Below are 21,981 nucleotides of genomic sequence, written 5' to 3'. Positions count from 1 at the left end.
CATTCATTCCAATTTATAATCATGTACCATATAGAATCGTTACAGATTATTTTACCTATTTAGGTATTAAAATTACTAAAAAACATAAAGATTTGTTTAAAACTAATTTTTTCCCCTTAATAGACCAAATTAAGCAACTTGCTAATAGATGGTCCCCACTTTCTTTGTCTTTGGTAGGCAGAATTAATGCCATTAAGATGATGATATTACCTAAATTTCTATATTTATTTCAAGCATTACCAATTTTTATTCCTAAATCTTTTTTTGATATGGTTGACTCTAAAATATCTTCCTATTTGTGGCAGAACAAAAATCCTAGATTAGGTAAAAAATATTTACAGAAGTCAAAGAAAGAGGGCGGCTTGGCTTTACCAAACCTAAGATTTTACTACTGGGCAGTTAATATACGGTATTTGATATTTTGGACACAAGAATTGACTACAGTAGCTGGCCCACAATGGGTAAATTTGGAATGTAAATCTGTGCAAGATTTCTCATTGATCTCAATCTTAGGATCTTCACTTCCTTTTTCGTTACTCAAAATTAATAAACAGATAACTAATCCCATAGTTAAGTATACATTACGAATCTGGTTTCAATTTCGTAAATCTTTTGGCTTGAATAAGTTTATACTGTCAAGTCCTATAATATCTAATTATTTCTTTCGGCCATCATCTATAGATCAGGCTTTTTTCCTATGGAAAACAAAAGGTATAAAATGTTTTCGTGACCTGTATTTGGATGATAACATTATGTCCTTTGAACAGTTATCTAACAAATACAATTTACCTAAAACCCATTTTTTTAGATACTTACAAATTAGAAATTTTTTATATAATGAATTAAAGTCTTTTTCGAAAGAATGTCCACTGGACATTACAGAGAGAATTTTAACTCTTAATCCTTATCAAAAGGGTTTAGTAGCTATCATTTACAATATGATTATGAAGATACAGCCGGATATATCAGAAAAAATTAAGAAGGAATGGCAGGAAGAATTGCATTGCCCTATATCTACTGAGCAATGGGAAAAAATTTTATTATTGGTAAACTCATCCTCTATTTGTGCTAAACACGCTCTAATACAATTCAAGGTTGTACACAGAGCCCACATGTCTAAAAATAAACTTGCTCGATTTTATTCTTATGTTAATCCAACCTGTGATAGATGTCATTCTGATATTGCTACATTGACTCATATGTTTTGGTCTTGTCCTTGTTTACAAAGCTATTGGAAGGATATTTTTAATATCATTTCAAGAGTTTTAAATATTAATCTTCAACCACATCCTTTTACTGCAATTTTTGGTCTACCTATGATAGATAATATGTGCTTATCTGCTTCTTCTCAGCGAATGATTGCATTTGCTACACTATTGGCTAGAAGATCTATTTTATTGAACTGGAAAGAAATTAATCCTCCAACTGTATTTCAGTGGCTCTCTCAAACCATTTCCTGTTTGAGTTTAGAAAAAATTAGAAGTGTGGTCTTTAACTCCTTAGTTAAATTTGAGGAAATTTGGAGACCATTTATTCAACATTTTCATGTGAGTTAAATGGGATCCATTCAGGATGGTAGAGGGGTGCCCTGGGCTGTGGGGTGAGGGTCGGGTTTGAGCGGTTCTGTCGGAGTAGGTGGCCATAGAGTAGCCATCGTGCGCCGGCGGTGGAGGGAGGGAGGGAGGGTTTAGTTGGTGGGTGAGACTGCTGGAGGAGCTCAGGGGGCAGAGCAGCGTCCGCGGACGGTAGGAGCGGGGCTGGGTCCAGTTTCGGACGGGGCCTCTGCATTAGGACCGTGAGTGGGGAGGGGAGACGGCCGCTTCGTAGAGGAAGAAAGGGAGAGATCTTATGGTGACGGGAGAAGGCAGGAGAGTGGGGTTGAGAGGGACAATAAATCAGCCCTGATGGAATGGCGGAGAAGATTCGATGGGCCAAATGCCCTAATTCTGCTCTGTTGACTTCTGGTCTTGGGTGAGATACGTCCATCCACCCCCCCTCCACCCCGCTGGCGGGCCGAGGAGACGCTGGTCGAATCAGGTAGGGGAGGGGAGGTGCTGTCATCCCTGAGCCCAGTACACACTTGGCGGGTGGGTTAGGTGGTCCGCGCTGGGGTAAAAGGGGAGGCAGATGTTCCATTCCGCAGACCAGGCCACGGGCAGGGACCTGCAGTTCGGGCCGAGTCACAGCACCGTCCGCATTTCCCATGTAATGGGGCTCCATTCACTGGGCTGATTAATTACCTGCTACTGCTCTCTGCACCGCCCCCCCCCCACCGAGCAAAGCCTGGGGAGGGGGGAGGGTCCCCGCCACGGACGCCCCCACTCTGTCTGGCTGCCCATTGTCCATGAAAGGTCGGGGCAGAGGGCGGAGACAGTGACCCGTCTCAGGGACCTGCTTTAGACACGGTCTGCTGAACGCTGTGTCCGTCCGCCGGCTCTGCGTGAGAACTGTTTAGACTTTTCACCTTTCTGTTCAGGACGGGTCAGTGAGAGTCGATCTGTCTGTTCTCATGGGGCTACGGGGCGCGCCGTGTGTGTGGGGAGGGGTTGTCAGCATTCACGCCCCGTGTCCTAAGCGTTTGCAACCTACATACACGTACCGTATGTCATAATATTATACAGCCCAGAGACAAATACTCCGGCCCATCGCGCCCATCTAAGCCACTCATTTGGCCCATATCCCTGTCCAAGTGCCGTTTAAATATCGTTGTACCTGTTTCAACCACTTCCCTCGGCAGCTCGTTCCACACACAAACCACCCTCGGGTTGCCCCTCGGGTTCCTATTGAATCTCTCCCGCCCCCCCAGCTGAAACCCGTGCTCTCTAGTAACCCTGGAGGAAGGATTTCTACCCCCCATACACCTCTATAAATCGCCCCCCAGTTTCCCGCGCTCCAGTGAATAACGTCCGGACGTGTCCAAACTCTCTCAGTCCCGGCAACATCCCGGTGAATCTCCAGCTTAACGGCATCTTTACCACAGCAGGGTGACCAGAATTCTCCAAACGCGGCCTCACCAATGCCTTTCACAACCGCAACATAACGCCCGGGCACCAGAAAATCTGCAGATGCTGGAAATCCAAAGTAGAGCAACTCCGGAGGAGCTCAGTATCCCTGTCCGAGAGTAACAGCCGACATTTCGGGTCGGGGCCCCTCATCAGGACTGGGGAGGAAGAGGACCCTGTGCTTCTTCCTCCGCTCCCCCCACCCCACCACCTTCTTTCCTGTCTCGGCCCAAAACGTCGACTGTTCACTCTTTTCCATAGATGCTGCCTGGCCTACTGAGCTCCTCCAGCACTTTGTGTGCGTCGCTCTGCACTCTGTGCCCTGATTGACGAAGGTCAGCACGTCGACTGCCTTCTCCGCCACCCTCTCTACCTGCGACACCACCTTCAGGGCATCTGTCAGGGACAGAAGGACGTGACGGCGGCTGAGACGGGAGCAGGGGACATCGTTTCAGACCTTCCCCTTGACCAACGGGTGCAGGGGATCCTGTTCCTGGTGCGGGGACTGCAAGGAGGATGTATAAACTGTTTGTGAACCCATGGGTGTGGGAAATGAGAGCATGCTTGCAGAGAGGCAGTTAGTGCTGAGGATGCCCTGCAGAACGACTCCGACAGATTGGGAGATTAGGCAAAGAAATGGAAAAAGGAATATTGTATTGGGAAGTGTATGGTCGTGCACTTTGGTAGAAGGAATAAAGGCATAGACTATTTTCCATATGGGAAGCAAATTCAGGAATCTGAGGTGTGAGGATTCCGGAAAGGTTGTCTTCCAGGCTGAGCTGCTGGTGAGGAAGGCCCGTGCAAGAGGACGAGAATATCAGAGCAGTGATGTGATGCTGAGCCTTTCGTCAGACCTCACTTGGAGTATTGTGAGCAGTTCTGGACCGTGCGTAAGAAAGGATGTATTGCATTGGGGGGGGGGGGGGGGAGAGACTTGGCTGACTGAAATACCTAACTCTGCTCCTATGTCTTATGGTCTTGTACCTGGAACAACTTTCTTAAAGGCTTCCAGTCCCACTAAATCTCCCCACGCTGTCCCCGCCCATACTGATGACTGATGCCTCTTTTTCACAATGGTCAACCCCATCAGCTGATAGGGTTGTTAGGAAGGCAAATAGTGTGCAAGCCTTCACTAGTCCTGGGGAAGAGCCGCGAGGTTCAACCACTCGTGGAGTATTGTGTTCACTTCTGGTCATCTCATCATAGGTTGGACGTGGAAGCTTTAGAGAGAGTGCAGAGGAGATTTGCCAGGATGTAGCCTGGATTGGAGAGCATGTCATGAGGAAGGTAGGGCTTTTCTCTATTGAAGGATGAGAGTTGACTAGATTGATGTGTACAAGATAATAAGAGACATAGACAGATTGGGAAGCAGCTCTTCGCAGGGCAGAAACAGCTAATATGAGGGTGGATAATTTTAAGGTGATTGGATGCAATGTCAGGGGTGTGTTTTTATCACAGAGAGTGCTGGGTGTGTGGGATGCAATGTCAGGGGTGTGTTTTTATCACAGAGAGTGCTGGGTGTGTGGGGGGCAATGTCAGGGATGTGTTTTTATCACAGAGAGTGCTGGGTGTGTGGGGGGCAATGTCAGGGGTGTGTTTTTATCACAGAGAGTGCTGGGTGTGTGGGATGCAATGTCAGGGGTGTGTTTTTATCACAGAGAGTGCTGGGTGTGTGGGATGCAATGTCAGAGGTGTGTTTTTATCACAGAGAGTGCTGGGTGTGTGGGGGGCAATGTCAGGGATGTGTTTTTATCACAGAGAGTGCTGGGTGTGTGGGATGCAATGTCAGGGGTGTGTTTTTATCGCAGAGAGTGCTGGGTGTGTGGGATGCAATGTCAGGGGTGTGTTTTTATCACAGAGAGTGCTGGGTGTGTGGGGGGCAATGTCAGGGATGTGTTTTTATCACAGAGAGTGCTGGGTGTGTGGGATGCAATGTCAGGGGTGTGTTTTTATCACAGAGAGTGCTGGGTGTGTGGGGGGCAATGTCAGGGATGTGTTTTTATCACAGAGAGTGCTGGGTGTGTGGGATGCAATGTCAGGGGTGTGTTTTTATCACAGAGAGTGCTGGGTGTGTGGGGGGCAATGTCAGGGGTGTGTTTTTATCACAGAGAGTGCTGGGTGTGTGGGATGCAATGTCAGGGGTGTGTTTTTATCACAGAGAGTGCTGGGTGTGTGGGGGGCAATGTCAGGGATGTGTTTTTATCACAGAGAGTGCTGGGTGTGTGGGATGCAATGTCAGGGGTGTGTTTTTATCACAGAGAGTGCTGGGTGTGTGGGGGGCAATGTCAGGGATGTGTTTTTATCACAGAGAGTGCTGGGTGTGTGGGATGCAATGTCAGAGGTGTGTTTTTATCACAGAGAGTGCTGGGTGTGTGGGGGGCAATGTCAGGGATGTGTTTTTATCACAGAGAGTGCTGGGTGTGTGGGAGGCAATGTCAGAGGTGTGTTTTTATCACAGAGAGTGCTGGGTGTGTGGGATGCAATGTCAGGGATGTGTTTTTATCACAGAGAGTGCTGGGTGTGTGGGGGGCAATGTCAGGGATGTGTTTTTATCACAGAGAGTGCTGGGTGTGTGGGATGCAATGTCAGAGGTGTGTTTTTATCACAGAGAGTGCTGGGTGTGTGGGGGGCAATGTCAGAGGTGTGTTTTTATCACAGAGAGTGCTGGGTGTGTGGGGGGCAATGTCAGGGGTGTGTTTTTATCACAGAGAGTGCTGGGTGTGTGGGGGGCAATGTCAGGGATGTGTTTTTATCACAGAGAGTGCTGGGTGTGTGGGATGCAATGTCAGGGGTGTGTTTTTATCACAGAGAGTGCTGGGTGTGTGGGATGCATTGTCAGGGATGTGTTTTTATCACAGAGAGTGCTGGGTGTGTGGGAGGCAATGTCAGAGGTGTGTTTTTATCACAGAGAGTGCTGGGTGTGTGGGATGCAATGTCAGGGATGTGTTTTTATCACAGAGAGTGCTGGGTGTGTGGGGGGCAATGTCAGGGATGTGTTTTTATCACAGAGAGTGCTGGGTGTGTGGGATGCAATGTCAGGGATGTGTTTTTATCACAGAGAGTGCTGGGTGTGTGGGAGGCAATGTCAGAGGTGTGTTTTTATCACAGAGAGTGCTGGGTGTGTGGGATGCAATGTCAGGGGTGTGTTTTTATCACAGAGAGTGCTGGGTGTGTGGAATGCAATGTCAGGGGTGTGTTTTTATCACAGAGAGAGCTGGGTGTGTGGGATGCAATGTCAGGGGTGTGTTTTTATCACAGAGAGTGCTGGGTGTGTGGGATGCAATGTCAGGGGTGTGTTTTTATCACAGAGAGTGCTGGGTGTGTGGGATGCAATGTCAGAGGTGTGTTTTTATCACAGAGAGTGCTGGGTGTGTGGGATGCAATGTCAGGGGTGTGTTTTTATCAGAGAGTGCTGGGTGTGTGGGATGCAATGTCAGAGGTGTGTTTTTATCACAGAGAGTGCTGGGTGTGTGGGATGCAATGTCAGGGATGTGTTTTTATCACAGAGAGTGCTGGGTGTGTGGCGGGCAATGTCAGGGATGTGTTTTTATCTCAGAGAGTGCTGGGTGTGTGGGATGCAATGTCAGGGATGTGTTTTTATCACAGAGAGTGCTGGGTGTGTGGGAGGCAATGTCAGAGGTGTGTTTTTATCACAGAGAGTGCTGGGTGTGTGGGATGCAATGTCAGGGGTGTGTTTTTATCACAGAGAGTGCTGGGTGTGTGGGAGGCAATGTCAGAGGTGTGTTTTTATCACAGAGAGTGCTGGGTGTGTGGGATGCAATGTCAGGGATGTGTTTTTATCACAGAGAGTGCTGGGTGTGTGGGGGGCAATGTCAGGGATGTGTTTTTATCACAGAGAGTGCTGGGTGTGTGGGATGCAATGTCAGGGGTGTGTTTTTATCACAGAGAGTGCTGGGTGTGTGGGATGCAATGTCAGAGGTGTGTTTTTATCACAGAGAGTGCTGGGTGTGTGGGATGCAATGTCAGGGGTGTGTTTTTATCACAGAGAGTGCTGGGTGTGTGGGGGGCAATGTCAGGGATGTGTTTTTATCACAGAGAGTGCTGGGTGTGTGGGGGGGCAATGTCAGGGATGTGTTTTTATCACAGAGAGTGCTGGGTGTGTGGGGGGCAATGTCAGGGATGTGTTTTTATCACAGAGAGTGCTGGGTGTGTGGGTGGCAATGTCAGGGATGTGTTTTTATCACAGAGAGTGCTGGGTGTGTGGGGGGCAATGTCAGAGGTGTGTTTTTATCACAGAGAGTGCTGGGTGTGTGGGAGGCAATGTCAGGGGTGTGTTTTTATCACAGAGAGTGCTGGGTGTGTGGGATGCAATGTCAGGGGTGTGTTTTTATCACAGAGAGTGCTGGGTGTGTGGGATGCAATGTCAGGGGTGTGTTTTTATCACAGAGAGTGCTGGGTGTGTGGGGGGCAATGTCAGGGGTGTGTTTTTATCACAGAGAGTGCTGGGTGTGTGGGATGCAATGTCAGGGGTGTGTTTTTATCACAGAGAGTGCTGGGTGTGTGGGATGCAATGTCAGGGGTGTGTTTTTATCACAGAGAGTTCTGGGTGTGTGGGGGGCAATGTCAGGGGTGTGTTTTTATCACAGAGAGTGCTGGGTGTGTGGGATGCAATGTCAGGGGTGTGTTTTTATCACAGAGAGTGCTGGGTGTGTGGGATGCAATGTCAGGGGTGTGTTTTTATCACAGAGAGTGCTGGGTGTGTGGGATGCAATGTCAGGGATGTGTTTTTATCACAGAGAGTGCTGGGTGTGTGGGAGGCAATGTCAGGGGTGTGTTTTTATCACAGAGAGTGCTGGGTGTGTGGGAGGCAATGTCAGGGGTGTGTTTTTATCACAGAGAGTGCTGGGTGTGTGGGATGCAATGTCAGAGGTGTGTTTTTATCACAGAGAGTGCTGGGTGTGTGGAATGCAATGTCAGGGGTGTGTTTTTATCACAGAGAGTGCTGGGTGTGTGGGATGCAATGTCAGGGGTGTGTTTTTATCACAGAGAGTGCTGGGTGTGTGGGATGCAATGTCAGGGGTGTGTTTTTATCACAGAGAGTGCTGGGTGTGTGGGATGCAATGTCAGGGGTGTGTTTTTATCACAGAGAGTGCTGGGTGTGTGGGATACAATGTCAGGGGTGTGTTTTTATCACAGAGAGTGCTGGGTGTGTGGGATCCAATGTCAGGGGTGTGTTTTTATCACAGAGAGTGCTGGGTGTGTGGGATGCAATGTCAGGGGTGTGTTTTTATCACAGAGAGTGCTGGGTGTGTGGGATGCAATGTCAGGGGTGTGTTTTTATCACAGAGAGTGCTGGGTGTGTGGGAGGCAATGTCAGGGGTGTGTTTTTATCACAGAGAGTGCTGGGTGTGTGGGATGCAATGTCAGGGATGTGTTTTTATCACAGAGAGTGCTGGGTGTGTGGGATGCAATGTCAGGGGTGTGTTTCTATCACAGAGAGTGCTGGGTGTGTGGGATGCAATGTCAGGGGTGTGTTTTTATCACAGAGAGTGCTGGGTGTGTGGGATGCAATGTCAGGGGTGTGTTTTTATCACAGAGAGTGCTGGGTGTGTGGGATGCAATGTCAGGGATGTGTTTTTATCACAGAGAGTGCTGTGTGTGTGGGATGCAATGTCAGGGGTGTGTTTTTATCACAGAGAGTGCTGGGTGTGTGGGATGCAATGTCAGGGGTGTGTTTTTATCACAGAGAGTGCTGGGTGTGTGGGATGCAATGTCAGGGGTGTGTTTTTATCACAGAGAGTGCTGGGTGTGTGGGGGGCAATGTCAGGGGTGTGTTTTTATCACAGAGAGTGCTGGGTGTGTGGGATGCAATGTCAGGGGTGTGTTTTTATCACAGAGAGTGCTGGGTGTGTGGGGGGCAATGTCAGGGATGTGTTTTTATCACAGAGAGTGCTGGGTGTGTGGGGGGCAATGTCAGGGATGTGTTTTTATCACAGAGAGTGCTGGGTGTGTGGGGGGCAATGTCAGGGATGTGTTTTTATCACAGAGAGTGCTGGGTGTGTGGGAGGCAATGTCAGAGGTGTGTTTTTATCACAGAGAGTGCTGGGTGTGTGGGATGCAATGTCAGGGATGTGTTTTTATCACAGAGAGTGCTGGGTGTGTGGGGGGCAATGTCAGGGATGTGTTTTTATCACAGAGAGTGCTGGGTGTGTGGGATGCAATGTCAGGGATGTGTTTTTATCACAGAGAGTGCTGGGTGTGTGGGAGGCAATGTCAGAGGTGTGTTTTTATCACAGAGAGTGCTGGGTGTGTGGGATGCAATGTCAGGGGTGTGTTTTTATCACAGAGAGTGCTGGGTGTGTGGAATGCAATGTCAGGGGTGTGTTTTTATCACAGAGAGAGCTGGGTGTGTGGGATGCAATGTCAGGGATGTGTTTTTATCACAGAGAGTGCAGGGTGTGTGGGATGCAATGTCAGGGGTGTGTTTTTATCACAGAGAGTGCTGGGTGTGTGGGATGCAATGTCAGGGGTGTGTTTTTATCACAGAGAGTGCTGGGTGTGTGGGATGCAATGTCAGGGGTGTGTTTTTATCACAGAGAGTGCTGGGTGTGTGGGATGCAATGTCAGGGGTGTGTTTTTATCACAGAGAGTGCTGGGTGTGTGGGATGCAATGTCAGAGGTGTGTTTTTATCACAGAGAGTGCTGGGTGTGTGGGATGCAATGTCAGGGGTGTGTTTTTATCACAGAGAGTGCTGGGTGTGTGGGATGCAATGTCAGAGGTGTGTTTTTATCACAGAGAGTGCTGGGTGTGTGGGATGCAATGTCAGGGATGTGTTTTTATCACAGAGAGTGCTGGGTGTGTGGGGGGCAATGTCAGGGATGTGTTTGTATCTCAGAGAGTGCTGGGTGTGTGGGATGCAATGTCAGGGATGTGTTTTTATCACAGAGAGTGCTGGGTGTGTGGGAGGCAATGTCAGAGGTGTGTTTTTATCACAGAGAGTGCTGGGTGTGTGGGATGCAATGTCAGGGGTGTGTTTTTATCACAGAGAGTGCTGGGTGTGTGGGAGGCAATGTCAGAGGTGTGTTTTTATCACAGAGAGTGCTGGGTGTGTGGGATGCAATGTCAGGGATGTGTTTTTATCACAGAGAGTGCTGGGTGTGTGGGGGGCAATGTCAGGGATGTGTTTTTATCACAGAGAGTGCTGGGTGTGTGGGATGCAATGTCAGGGGTGTGTTTTTATCACAGAGAGTGCTGGGTGTGTGGGATGCAATGTCAGGGGTGTGTTTTTATCACAGAGAGTGCTGGGTGTGTGGGATGCAATGTCAGAGGTGTGTTTTTATCACAGATAGAGCTGGGTGTGTGGGATGCAATGTCAGGGGTGTGTTTTTATCACAGAGAGTGCTGGGTGTGTGGGATGCAATGTCAGGGGTGTGTTTTTATCACAGAGAGTGCTGGGTGTGTGGGATGCAATGTCAGGGGTGTGTTTTTATCACAGAGAGTGCTGGGTGTGTGGGGGGCAATGTCAGGGATGTGTTTTTATCACAGAGAGTGCTGGGTGTGTGCGGGGCAATGTCAGGGATGTGTTTTTATCACAGAGAGTGCTGGGTGTGTGGGGGGCAATGTCAGGGATGTGTTTTTATCACAGAGAGTGCTGGGTGTGTGGGGGGCAATGTCAGGGATGTGTTTTTATCACAGAGAGTGCTGGGTGTGTGGGGGGCAATGTCAGAGGTGTGTTTTTATCACAGAGAGTGCTGGGTGTGTGGGAGGCAATGTCAGGGGTGTGTTTTTATCACAGAGAGTGCTGGGTGTGTGGGATGCAATGTCAGGGGTGTGTTTTTATCACAGAGAGTGCTGGGTGTGTGGGATGCAATGTCAGGGGTGTGTTTTTATCACAGAGAGTGCTGGGTGTGTGGGGGGCAATGTCAGGGGTGTGTTTTTATCACAGAGAGTGCTGGGTGTGTGGGATGCAATGTCAGGGGTGTGTTTTTATCACAGAGAGTGCTGGGTGTGTGGGATGCAATGTCAGGGGTGTGTTTTTATCACAGAGAGTTCTGGGTGTGTGGGGGGCAATGTCAGGGGTGTGTTTTTATCACAGAGAGTGCTGGGTGTGTGGGATGCAATGTCAGGGGTGTGTTTTTATCACAGAGAGTGCTGGGTGTGTGGGATGCAATGTCAGGGGTGTGTTTTTATCACAGAGAGTGCTGGGTGTGTGGGATGCAATGTCAGGGATGTGTTTTTATCACAGAGAGTGCTGGGTGTGTGGGAGGCAATGTCAGGGGTGTGTTTTTATCACAGAGAGTGCTGGGTGTGTGGGGGGCAATGTCAGGTGTGTGTTTTTATCACAGAGAGTGCTGGGTGTGTGGGATGCAATGTCAGAGGTGTGTTTTTATCACAGAGAGTGCTGGGTGTGTGGAATGCAATGTCAGGGGTGTGTTTTTATCACAGAGAGTGCTGGGTGTGTGGGATGCAATGTCAGGGGTGTGTTTTTATCACAGAGAGTGCTGGGTGTGTGGGATGCAATGTCAGGGGTGTGTTTTTATCACAGAGAGTGCTGGGTGTGTGGGATGCAATGTCAGGGGTGTGTTTTTATCACAGAGAGTGCTGGGTGTGTGGGATCCAATGTCAGGGGTGTGTTTTTATCACAGAGAGTGCTGGGTGTGTGGGATCCAATGTCAGGGGTGTGTTTTTATCACAGAGAGTGCTGGGTGTGTGGGATGCAATGTCAGGGGTGTGTTTTTATCACAGAGAGTGCTGGGTGTGTGGGATGCAATGTCAGGGGTGTGTTTTTATCACAGAGAGTGCTGGGTGTGTGGGAGGCAATGTCAGGGGTGTGTTTATATCACAGAGAGTGCTGGGTGTGTGGGATGCAATGTCAGGGATGTGTTTTTATCACAGAGAGTGCTGGGTGTGTGGGATGCAATGTCAGGGGTGTGTTTCTATCACAGAGAGTGCTGGGTGTGTGGGATGCAATGTCAGGGGTGTGTTTTTATCACAGAGAGTGCTGGGTGTGTGGGATGCAATGTCAGGGGTGTGTTTTTATCACAGAGAGTGCTGGGTGTGTGGGGGGCAATGTCAGGGATGTGTTTTTATCACAGAGAGTGCTGTGTGTGTGGGATGCAATGTCAGGGGTGTGTTTTTATCACAGAGAGTGCTGGGTGTGTGGGATGCAATGTCAGGGGTGTGTTTTTATCACAGAGAGTGCTGGGTGTGTGGGATGCAATGTCAGGGGTGTGTTTTTATCACAGAGAGTGCTGGGTGTGTGGGATGCAATGTCAGGGGTGTGTTTTTATCACAGAGAGTGCTGGGTGTGTGGGATGCAATGTCAGGGGTGTGTTTTTATCACAGAGAGTGCTGGGTGTGTGGGATGCAATGTCAGGGGTGTGTTTTTATCACAGAGAGTGCTGGGTGTGTGGGATGCAATGTCAGGGGTGTGTTTTTATCACAGAGAGTGCTGGGTGTGTGGGATGCAATGTCAGGGGTGTGTTTTTATCACAGAGAGTGCTGGGTGTGTGGGATGCAATGTCAGGGGTGTGTTTTTATCACAGAGAGTGCTGGGTGTGTGGGATGCAATGTCAGAGGTGTGTTTTTATCACAGAGAGTGCTGGGTGTGTGGGATGCAATGTCAGAGGTGTGTTTTTATCACAGAGAGTGCTGGGTGTGTGGGATGCAATGTCAGGGGTGTGTTTTTATCACAGAGAGTGCTGGGTGTGTGGGGGGCAATGTCAGGGGTGTGTTTTTATCACAGAGAGTGCTGGGTGTGTGGGATGCAATGTCAGAGGTGTGTTTTTATCACAGAGAGTGCTGGGTGTGTGGGATGCAATGTCAGAGGTGTGTTTTTATCACAGAGAGTGCTGGGTGTGTGGGATGCAATGTCAGGGATGTGTTTTTATCACAGAGAGTGCTGGGTGTGTGGGGGGCAATGTCAGGGGTGTGTTTTTATCACAGAGAGTGCTGGGTGTGTGGGGGGCAATGTCAGAGGTGTGTTTTTATCACAGAGAGTGCTGGGTGTGTGGGATGCAATGTCAGGGGTGTGTGTTTTTATCACAGAGAGTGCTGGGTGTGTGGGATGCAATGTCAGGGATGTGTTTTTATCACAGAGAGTGCTGGGTGTGTGGGATGCAATGTCAGGGGTGTGTTTTTATCACAGAGAGTGCTGGGTGTGTGGGATGCAATGTCAGGGGTGTGTTCTTATCACAGAGAGTGCTGGGTGTGTGGGATGCAATGTCAGGGGTGTGTTTTTATCACAGAGAGTGCTGGGTGTGTGGGATGCAATGTCAGAGGTGTGTTTTTATCACAGAGAGTGCTGGGTGTGTGGGATGCAATGTCAGAGGTGTGTTTTTATCACAGAGAGTGCTGGGTGTGTGGGAGGCAATGTCAGGGGTGTGTTTTTATCACAGAGAGTGCTGGGTGTGTGGGGGGCAATGTCAGGGGTGTGTTTTTATCACAGAGAGTGCTGGGTGTGTGGGATGCAATGTCAGAGGTGTGTTTTTATCACAGAGAGTGCTGGGTGTGTGGAATGCAATGTCAGGGGTGTGTTTTTATCACAGAGAGTGCTGGGTGTGTGGGATGCAATGTCAGGGGTGTGTTTTTATCACAGAGAGTGCTGTGTGTGTGGGATGCAATGTCAGGGGTGTGTTTTTATCACAGAGAGTGCTGGGTGTGTGGGATGCAATGTCAGGGGTGTGTTTTTATCACAGAGAGTGCTGGGTGTGTGGGATGCAATGTCAGGGGTGTGTTTTTATCACAGAGAGTGCTGGGTGTGTGGGATCCAATGTCAGGGGTGTGTTTTTATCACAGAGAGTGCTGGGTGTGTGGGATGCAATGTCAGGGGTGTGTTTTTATCACAGAGAGTGCTGGGTGTGTGGGATGCAATGTCAGGGGTGTGTTTTTATCACAGAGAGTGCTGGGTGTGTGGGAGGCAATGTCAGGGGTGTGTTTTTATCACAGAGAGTGCTGGGTGTGTGGGATGCAATGTCAGGGATGTGTTTTTATCACAGAGAGTGCTGGGTGTGTGGGATGCAATGTCAGGGGTGTGTTTCTATCACAGAGAGTGCTGGGTGTGTGGGATGCAATGTCAGGGGTGTGTTTTTATCACAGAGAGTGCTGGGTGTGTGGGATGCAATGTCAGGGGTGTGTTTTTATCACAGAGAGTGCTGGGTGTGTGGGGGGCAATGTCAGGGATGTGTTTTTATCACAGAGAGTGCTGTGTGTGTGGGATGCAATGTCAGGGGTGTGTTTTTATCACAGAGAGTGCTGGGTGTGTGGGGGGCAATGTCAGGGATGTGTTTTTATCACAGAGAGTGCTGGGTGTGTGGGATGCAATGTCAGGTGTGTGTTTTTATCACAGAGAGTGCTGGGTGTGTGGGGGGCAATGTCAGGGGTGTGTTTTTATCACAGAGAGTGCTGGGTGTGTGGGATGCAATGTCAGGGGTGTGTTTTTATCACAGAGAGTGCTGGGTGTGTGGGGGGCAATGTCAGGGATGTGTTTTTATCACAGAGAGTGCTGGGTGTGTGGGATGCAATGTCAGGGGTGTGTTTTTATCACAGAGAGTGCTGGGTGTGTGGGGGGCAATGTCAGGGATGTGTTTTTATCACAGAGAGTGCTGGGTGTGTGGGGGGCAATGTCAGGGATGTGTTTTTATCACAGAGAGTGCTGGGTGTGTGGGGGGGCAATGTCAGGGATGTGTTTTTATCACAGAGAGTGCTGGGTGTGTGGGAGGCAATGTCAGAGCTGTGTTTTTATCACAGAGAGTGCTGGGTGTGTGGGATGCAATGTCAGGGATGTGTTTTTATCACAGAGAGTGCTGGGTGTGTGGGGGGCAATGTCAGGGATGTGTTTTTATCACAGAGAGTGCTGGGTGTGTGGGATGCAATGTCAGGGATGTGTTTTTATCACAGAGAGTGCTGGGTGTGTGGGAGGCAATGTCAGAGGTGTGTTTTTATCACAGAGAGTGCTGGGTGTGTGGGATGCAATGTCAGGGGTGTGTTTTTATCACAGAGAGTGCTGGGTGTGTGGAATGCAATGTCAGGGGTGTGTTTTTATCACAGAGAGAGCTGGGTGTGTGGGATGCAATGTCAGGGATGTGTTGTTATCACAGAGAGTGCAGGGTGTGTGGGATGCAATGTCAGGGGTGTGTTTTTATCACAGAGAGTGCTGGGTGTGTGGGATGCAATGTCAGGGGTGTGTTTTTATCACAGAGAGTGCTGGGTGTGTGGGATGCAATGTCAGGGGTGTGTTTTTATCACAGAGAGTGCTGGGTGTGTGGGATGCAATGTCAGGGGTGTGTTTTTATCACAGAGAGTGCTGGGTGTGTGGGAGGCAATGTCAGAGGTGTGTTTTTATCACAGAGAGTGCTGGGTGTGTGGGATGCAATGTCAGGGGTGTGTTTTTATCACAGAGAGTGCTGGGTGTGTGGAATGCAATGTCAGGGGTGTGTTTTTATCACAGAGAGAGCTGGGTGTGTGGGATGCAATGTCAGGGATGTGTTTTTATCACAGAGAGTGCAGGGTGTGTGGGATGCAATGTCAGGGGTGTGTTTTTATCACAGAGAGTGCTGGGTGTGTGGGATGCAATGTCAGGGGTGTGTTTTTATCACAGAGAGTGCTGGGTGTGTGGGATGCAATGTCAGGGGTGTGTTTTTATCACAGAGAGTGCTGGGTGTGTGGGATGCAATGTCAGGGGTGTGTTTTTATCACAGAGAGTGCTGGGTGTGTGGGATGCAATGTCAGAGGTGTGTTTTTATCACAGAGAGTGCTGGGTGTGTGGAATGCAATGTCAGGGGTGTGTTTTTATCACAGAGAGTGCTGGGTGTGTGGGATGCAATGTCAGAGGTGTGTTTTTATCACAGAGAGTGCTGGGTGTGTGGGATGCAATGTCAGGGATGTGTTTTTATCACAGAGAGTGCTGGGTGTGTGGGGGGCAATGTCAGGGATGTGTTTTTATCTCAGAGAGTGCTGGGTGTGTGGGATGCAATGTCAGGGATGTGTTTTTATCACAGAGAGTGCTGGGTGTGTGGGAGGCAATGTCAGAGGTGTGTTTTTATCACAGAGAGTGCTGGGTGTGTGGGATGCAATGTCAGGGGTGTGTTTTTATCACAGAGAGTGCTGGGTGTGTGGGAGGCAATGTCAGAGGTGTGTTTTTATCACAGAGAGTGCTGGGTGTGTGGGATGCAATGTCAGGGATGTGTTTTTATCACAGAGAGTGCTGGGTGTGTGGGGGGCAATGTCAGGGATGTGTTTTTATCACAGAGAGTGCTGGGTGTGTGGGATGCAATGTCAGGGGTGTGTTTTTATCACAGAGAGTGCTGGGTGTGTGGGATGCAATGTCAGGGGTGTGTTTTTATCACAGAGAGTGCTGGGTGTGTGGGATGCAATGTCAGAGGTGTGTTTTTATCACAGATAGAGCTGGGTGTGTGGGATGCAATGTCAGGGGTGTGTTTTTATCACAGAGAGTGCTGGGTGTGTGGGATGCAATGTCAGGGGTGTGTTTTTATCACAGAGAGTGCTGGGTGTGTGGGATGCAATGTCAGGGGTGTGTTTTTATCACAGAGAGTGCTGGGTGTGTGGGGGGCAATGTCAGGGATGTGTTTTTATCACAGAGAGTGCTGGGTGTGTGGGGGGCAATGTCAGGGATGTGTTTTTATCACAGAGAGTGCTGGGTGTGTGGGGGGCAATGTCAGGGATGTGTTTTTATCACAGAGAGTGCTGGGTGTGTGGGGGGCAATGTCAGGGATGTGTTTTTATCACAGAGAGTGCTGGGTGTGTGGGGGGCAATGTCAGAGGTGTGTTTTTATCACAGAGAGTGCTGGGTGTGTGGGAGGCAATGTCAGGGGTGTGTTTTTATCACAGAGAGTGCTGGGTGTGTGGGATGCAATGTCAGGGGTGTGTTTTTATCACAGAGAGTGCTGGGTGTGTGGGATGCAATGTCAGGGGTGTGTTTTTATCACAGAGAGTGCTGGGTGTGTGGGGGGCAATGTCAGGGGTGTGTTTTTATCACAGAGAGTGCTGGGTGTGTGGGATGCAATGTCAGGGGTGTGTTTTTATCACAGAGAGTGCTGGGTGTGTGGGATGCAATGTCAGGGGTGTGTTTTTATCACAGAGAGTGCTGGGTGTGTGGGATGCAATGTCAGGGGTGTGTTTTTATCACAGAGAGTGCTGGGTGTGTGGGATGCAATGTCAGGGATGTGTTTTTATCACAGAGAGTGCTGGGTGTGTGGGAGGCAATGTCAGGGGTGTGTTTTTATCACAGAGAGTGCTGGGTGTGTGGGGGCAATGTCAGGGGTGTGTTTTTATCACAGAGAGTGCTGGGTGTGTGGGATGCAATGTCAGAGGTGTGTCTTTATCACAGAGAGTGCTGGGTGTGTGGAATGCAATGTCAGGGGTGTGTTTTTATCACAGAGAGTGCTGGGTGTGTGGGATGCAATGTCAGGGGTGTGTTTTTATCACAGAGAGTGCTGGGTGTGTGGGATGCAATGTCAGGGGTGTGTTTTTATCACAGAGAGTGCTGGGTGTGTGGGATGCAATGTCAGGGGTGTGTTTTTATCACAGAGAGTGCTGGGTGTGTGGGATGCAATGTCAGGGGTGTGTTTTTATCACAGAGAGTGCTGGGTGTGTGGGATCCAATGTCAGGGGTGTGTTTTTATCACAGAGAGTGCTGGGTGTGTGGGATGCAATGTCAGGGGTGTGTTTTTATCACAGAGAGTGCTGGGTGTGTGGGATGCAATGTCAGGGGTGTGTTTTTATCACAGAGAGTGCTGGGTGTGTGGGAGGCAATGTCAGGGGTGTGTTTATATCACAGAGAGTGCTGGGTGTGTGGGATGCAATGTCAGGGATGTGTTTTTATCACAGAGAGTGCTGGGTGTGTGGGATGCAATGTCAGGGGTGTGTTTCTATCACAGAGAGTGCTGGGTGTGTGGGATGCAATGTCAGGGGTGTGTTTTTATCACAGAGAGTGCTGGGTGTGTGGGATGCAATGTCAGGGGTGTGTTTTTATCACAGAGAGTGCTGGGTGTGTGGGGGGCAATGTCAGGGATGTGTTTTTATCACAGAGAGTGCTGTGTGTGTGGGATGCAATGTCAGGGGTGTGTTTTTATCACAGAGAGTGCTGGGTGTGTGGGATGCAATGTCAGGGGTGTGTTTTTATCACAGAGAGTGCTGGGTGTGTGGGATGCAATGTCAGGGGTGTGTTTTTATCACAGAGAGTGCTGGGTGTGTGGGATGCAATGTCAGGGGTGTGTTTTTATCACAGAGAGTGCTGGGTGTGTGGGATGCAATGTCAGGGGTGTGTTTTTATCACAGAGAGTGCTGGGTGTGTGGGATGCAATGTCAGGGGTGTGTTTTTATCACAGAGAGTGCTGGGTGTGTGGGATGCAATGTCAGGGGTGTGTTTTTATCACAGAGAGTGCTGGGTGTGTGGGATGCAATGTCAGGGGTGTGTTTTTATCACAGGGAGTGCTGGGTGTGTGGGATGCAATGTCAGGGGTGTGTTTTTATCACAGAGAGTGCTGGGTGTGTGGGATGCAATGTCAGGGGTGTGTTTTTATCACAGAGAGTGCTGGGTGTGTGGGATGCAATGTCAGAGGTGTGTTTTTATCACAGAGAGTGCTGGGTGTGTGGGATGCAATGTCAGAGGTGTGTTTTTATCACAGAGAGTGCTGGGTGTGTGGGATGCAATGTCAGGGGTGTGTTTTTATCACAGAGAGTGCTGGGTGTGTGGGGGGCAATGTCAGGGGTGTGTTTTTATCACAGAGAGTGCTGGGTGTGTGGGATGCATTGTCAGAGGTGTGTTTTTATCACAGAGAGTGCTGGGTGTGTGGGATGCAATGTCAGAGGTGTGTTTTTATCACAGAGAGTGCTGGGTGTGTGGGATGCAATGTCAGGGATGTGTTTTTATCACAGAGAGTGCTGGGTGTGTGGGGGGCAATGTCAGGGGTGTGTTTTTATCACAGAGAGTGCTGGGTGTGTGGGGGGCAATGTCAGAGGTGTGTTTTTATCACAGAGAGTGCTGGGTGTGTGGGATGCAATGTCAGGGGTGTGTGTTTTTATCACAGAGAGTGCTGGGTGTGTGGGATGCAATGTCAGGGATGTGTTTTTATCACAGAGAGTGCTGGGTGTGTGGGATGCAATGTCAGGGGTGTGTTTCTATCACAGAGAGTGCTGGGTGTGTGGGATGCAATGTCAGGGGTGTGTTTTTATCACAGAGAGTGCTGGGTGTGTGGGATGCAATGTCAGGGGTGTGTTTTTATCACAGAGAGTGCTGGGTGTGTGGGATGCAATGTCAGAGGTGTGTTTTTATCACAGAGAGTGCTGGGTGTGTGGGATGCAATGTCAGAGGTGTGTTTTTATCACAGAGAGTGCTGGGTGTGTGGGAGGCAATGTCAGGGGTGTGTTTTTATCACAGAGAGTGCTGGGTGTGTGGGGGGCAATGTCAGGGGTGTGTTTTTATCACAGAGAGTGCTGGGTGTGTGGGATGCAATGTCAGAGGTGTGTTTTTATCACAGAGAGTGCTGGGTGTGTGGAATGCAATGTCAGGGGTGTGTTTTTATCACAGAGAGTGCTGGGTGTGTGGGGGGCAATGTCAGGGGTGTGTTTTTATCACAGAGAGTGCTGGGTGTGTGGGATGCAATGTCAGGGGTGTGTTTTTATCACAGAGAGTGCTGGGTGTGTGGGATGCAATGTCAGGGGTGTGTTTTTATCACAGAGAGTGCTGGGTGTGTGGGATGCAATGTCAGAGGTGTGTTTTTATCACAGAGAGTGCTGTGTGTGTGGGATCCAATGTCAGGGGTGTGTTTCTATCACAGAGAGTGCTGGGTGTGTGGGATGCAATGTCAGGGGTGTGTTTTTATCACAGAGAGTGCAGGGTGTGTGGGATGCAATGTCAGGGGTGTGTTTTTATCACAGAGAGTGCTGGGTGTGTGGGATGCAATGTCAGGGGTGTGTTTTTATCACAGAGAGTGCTGGGTGTGTGGGATGCAATGTCAGGGATGTGTTTTTATCACAGAGAGTGCTGGGTGTGTGGGGGGCAATGTCAGGGGTGTGTTTTTATCACAGAGAGTGCTGGGTGTGTGGGGGGCAATGTCAGGGGTGTGTTTTTATCACAGAGAGTGCTGGGTGTGTGGGATGCAATGTCAGGGGTGTGTTTTTATCACAGAGAGTGCTGGGTGTGTGGGATGGAATGTCAGGGGTGTGTTTTTATCACAGAGAGTGCTGGGTGTGTGGGATGCAATGTCAGGGGTGTGTTTTTATCACAGAGAGTGCTGGGTGTGTGGGATGGAATGTCAGGGGTGTGTTTTTATCACAGAGAGTGCTGGGTGTGTGGGATGCAATGTCAGAGGTGTGTTTTTATCACAGAGAGTGCTGGGTGTGTGGGGGGCAATGTCAGGGGTGTGTTTTTATCACAGAGAGTGCTGTGTGTGTGGGATGCAATGTCAGGGGTGTGTTTTTATCACAGAGAGTGCTGTGTGTGTGGGATGCAATGTCAGGGGTGTGTTTCTATCACAGAGAGTGCTGGGTGTGTGGGGGGCAATGTCAGAGGTGTGTTTTTATCACAGAGAGTGCTGTGTGTGTGGGATGCAATGTCAGGGGTGTGTTTTTATCACAGAGAGTGCTGGGTGTGTGGGATGGAATGTCAGGGGGTGTGTTTTTATCACAGAGAGTGCTGGGTGTGTGGGATGCAATGTCAGAGGTGTGATTTTATCACAGAGAGTGCTGGGTGTGTGGGGGGCAATGTCAGGGGTGTGTTTTTATCACAGAGAGTGCTGGGTGTGTGGGATGCAATGTCAGGGGTGTGTTTTTATCACAGAGAGTGCTGGGTGTGTGGGATGCAATGTCAGAGGTGTGATTTTATCACAGAGAGTGCTGGGTGTGTGGGGGGCAATGTCAGGGGTGTGTTTTTATCACAGAGAGTGCTGGGTGTGTGGGATGCAATGTCAGGGGTGTGTTTTTATCACAGAGAGTGCTGGTGTGTGGGATGGAATGTCAGGGGTGTGTTTTTATCACAGAGAGTGCTGGGTGTGTGGGATGCAATGTCAGGGGTGTGTTTTTATCACAGAGAGTGCTGGGTGTGTGGGATGGAATGTCAGGGGTGTGTTTTTATCACAGAGAGTGCTGGGTGTGTGGGATGCAATGTCAGAGGTGTGTTTTTATCACAGAGAGTGCTGGGTGTGTGGGGGGCAATGTCAGGGGTGTGTTTTATCACAGAGAGTGCTGTGTGTGTGGGATGCAATGTCAGGGGTGTGTTTTTATCACAGAGAGTGCTGTGTGTGTGGGATGCAATGTCAGGGGTGTGTTTCTATCACAGAGAGTGCTGGGTGTGTGGGGGGCAATGTCAGAGGTGTGTTTTTATCACAGAGAGTGCTGTGTGTGTGGGATGCAATGTCAGGGGTGTGTTTTTTATCACATTGAGTGCTGGGTGTGTGGGATGGAATGTCAGGGGTGTGTTTTTATCACAGAGAGTGCTGGGTGTGTGGGATGCAATGTCAGAGGTGTGATTTTATCACAGAGAGTGCTGGGTGTGTGGGGGGCAATGTCAGGGGTGTTGGTTTTTATCACAGAGAGTGCTGGGTGTGTGGGGGGGAATGTCAGGGTGTGTTTTTATCACAGAGAGTGCTGGGTGTGTGGGATGCAATGTCAGGGGTGTGTTTTTATCACAGAGAGTGCTGGGTGTGTGGGATGCAATGTCAGAGGTGTGTTTTTATCACAGAGAGTGCTGGGTGTGTGGGGGGGCAATGTCAGGGGTGTGTTTTTATCACAGAGAGTGCTGGGTGTGTGGGATGCAATGTCAGGGGTGTGTTTTTATCACAGAGAGTGCTGGGTGTGTGGGATGGAATGTCAGGGGTGTGTTTTTATCACAGAGAGTGCTGGGTGTGTGGGATGGAATGTCAGGGGTGTGTTTTTATCACAGAGAGTGCTGGGTGTGTGGGATGGAATGTCAGGGGTGTGTTTTTATCACAGAGAGTTGCTGGGTGTGTGGGATGCAATGTCAGGGGTGTGTTTTTATCACAGAGAGTGCTGGGTGTG

This window comes from Hemitrygon akajei, chromosome 11 (assembly GCF_048418815.1).
Source record: "Hemitrygon akajei chromosome 11, sHemAka1.3, whole genome shotgun sequence".
Classification (NCBI taxonomy): Eukaryota; Metazoa; Chordata; class Chondrichthyes; order Myliobatiformes; family Dasyatidae; genus Hemitrygon; species Hemitrygon akajei.
This window is presented reverse-complemented; position numbering follows the sequence as displayed.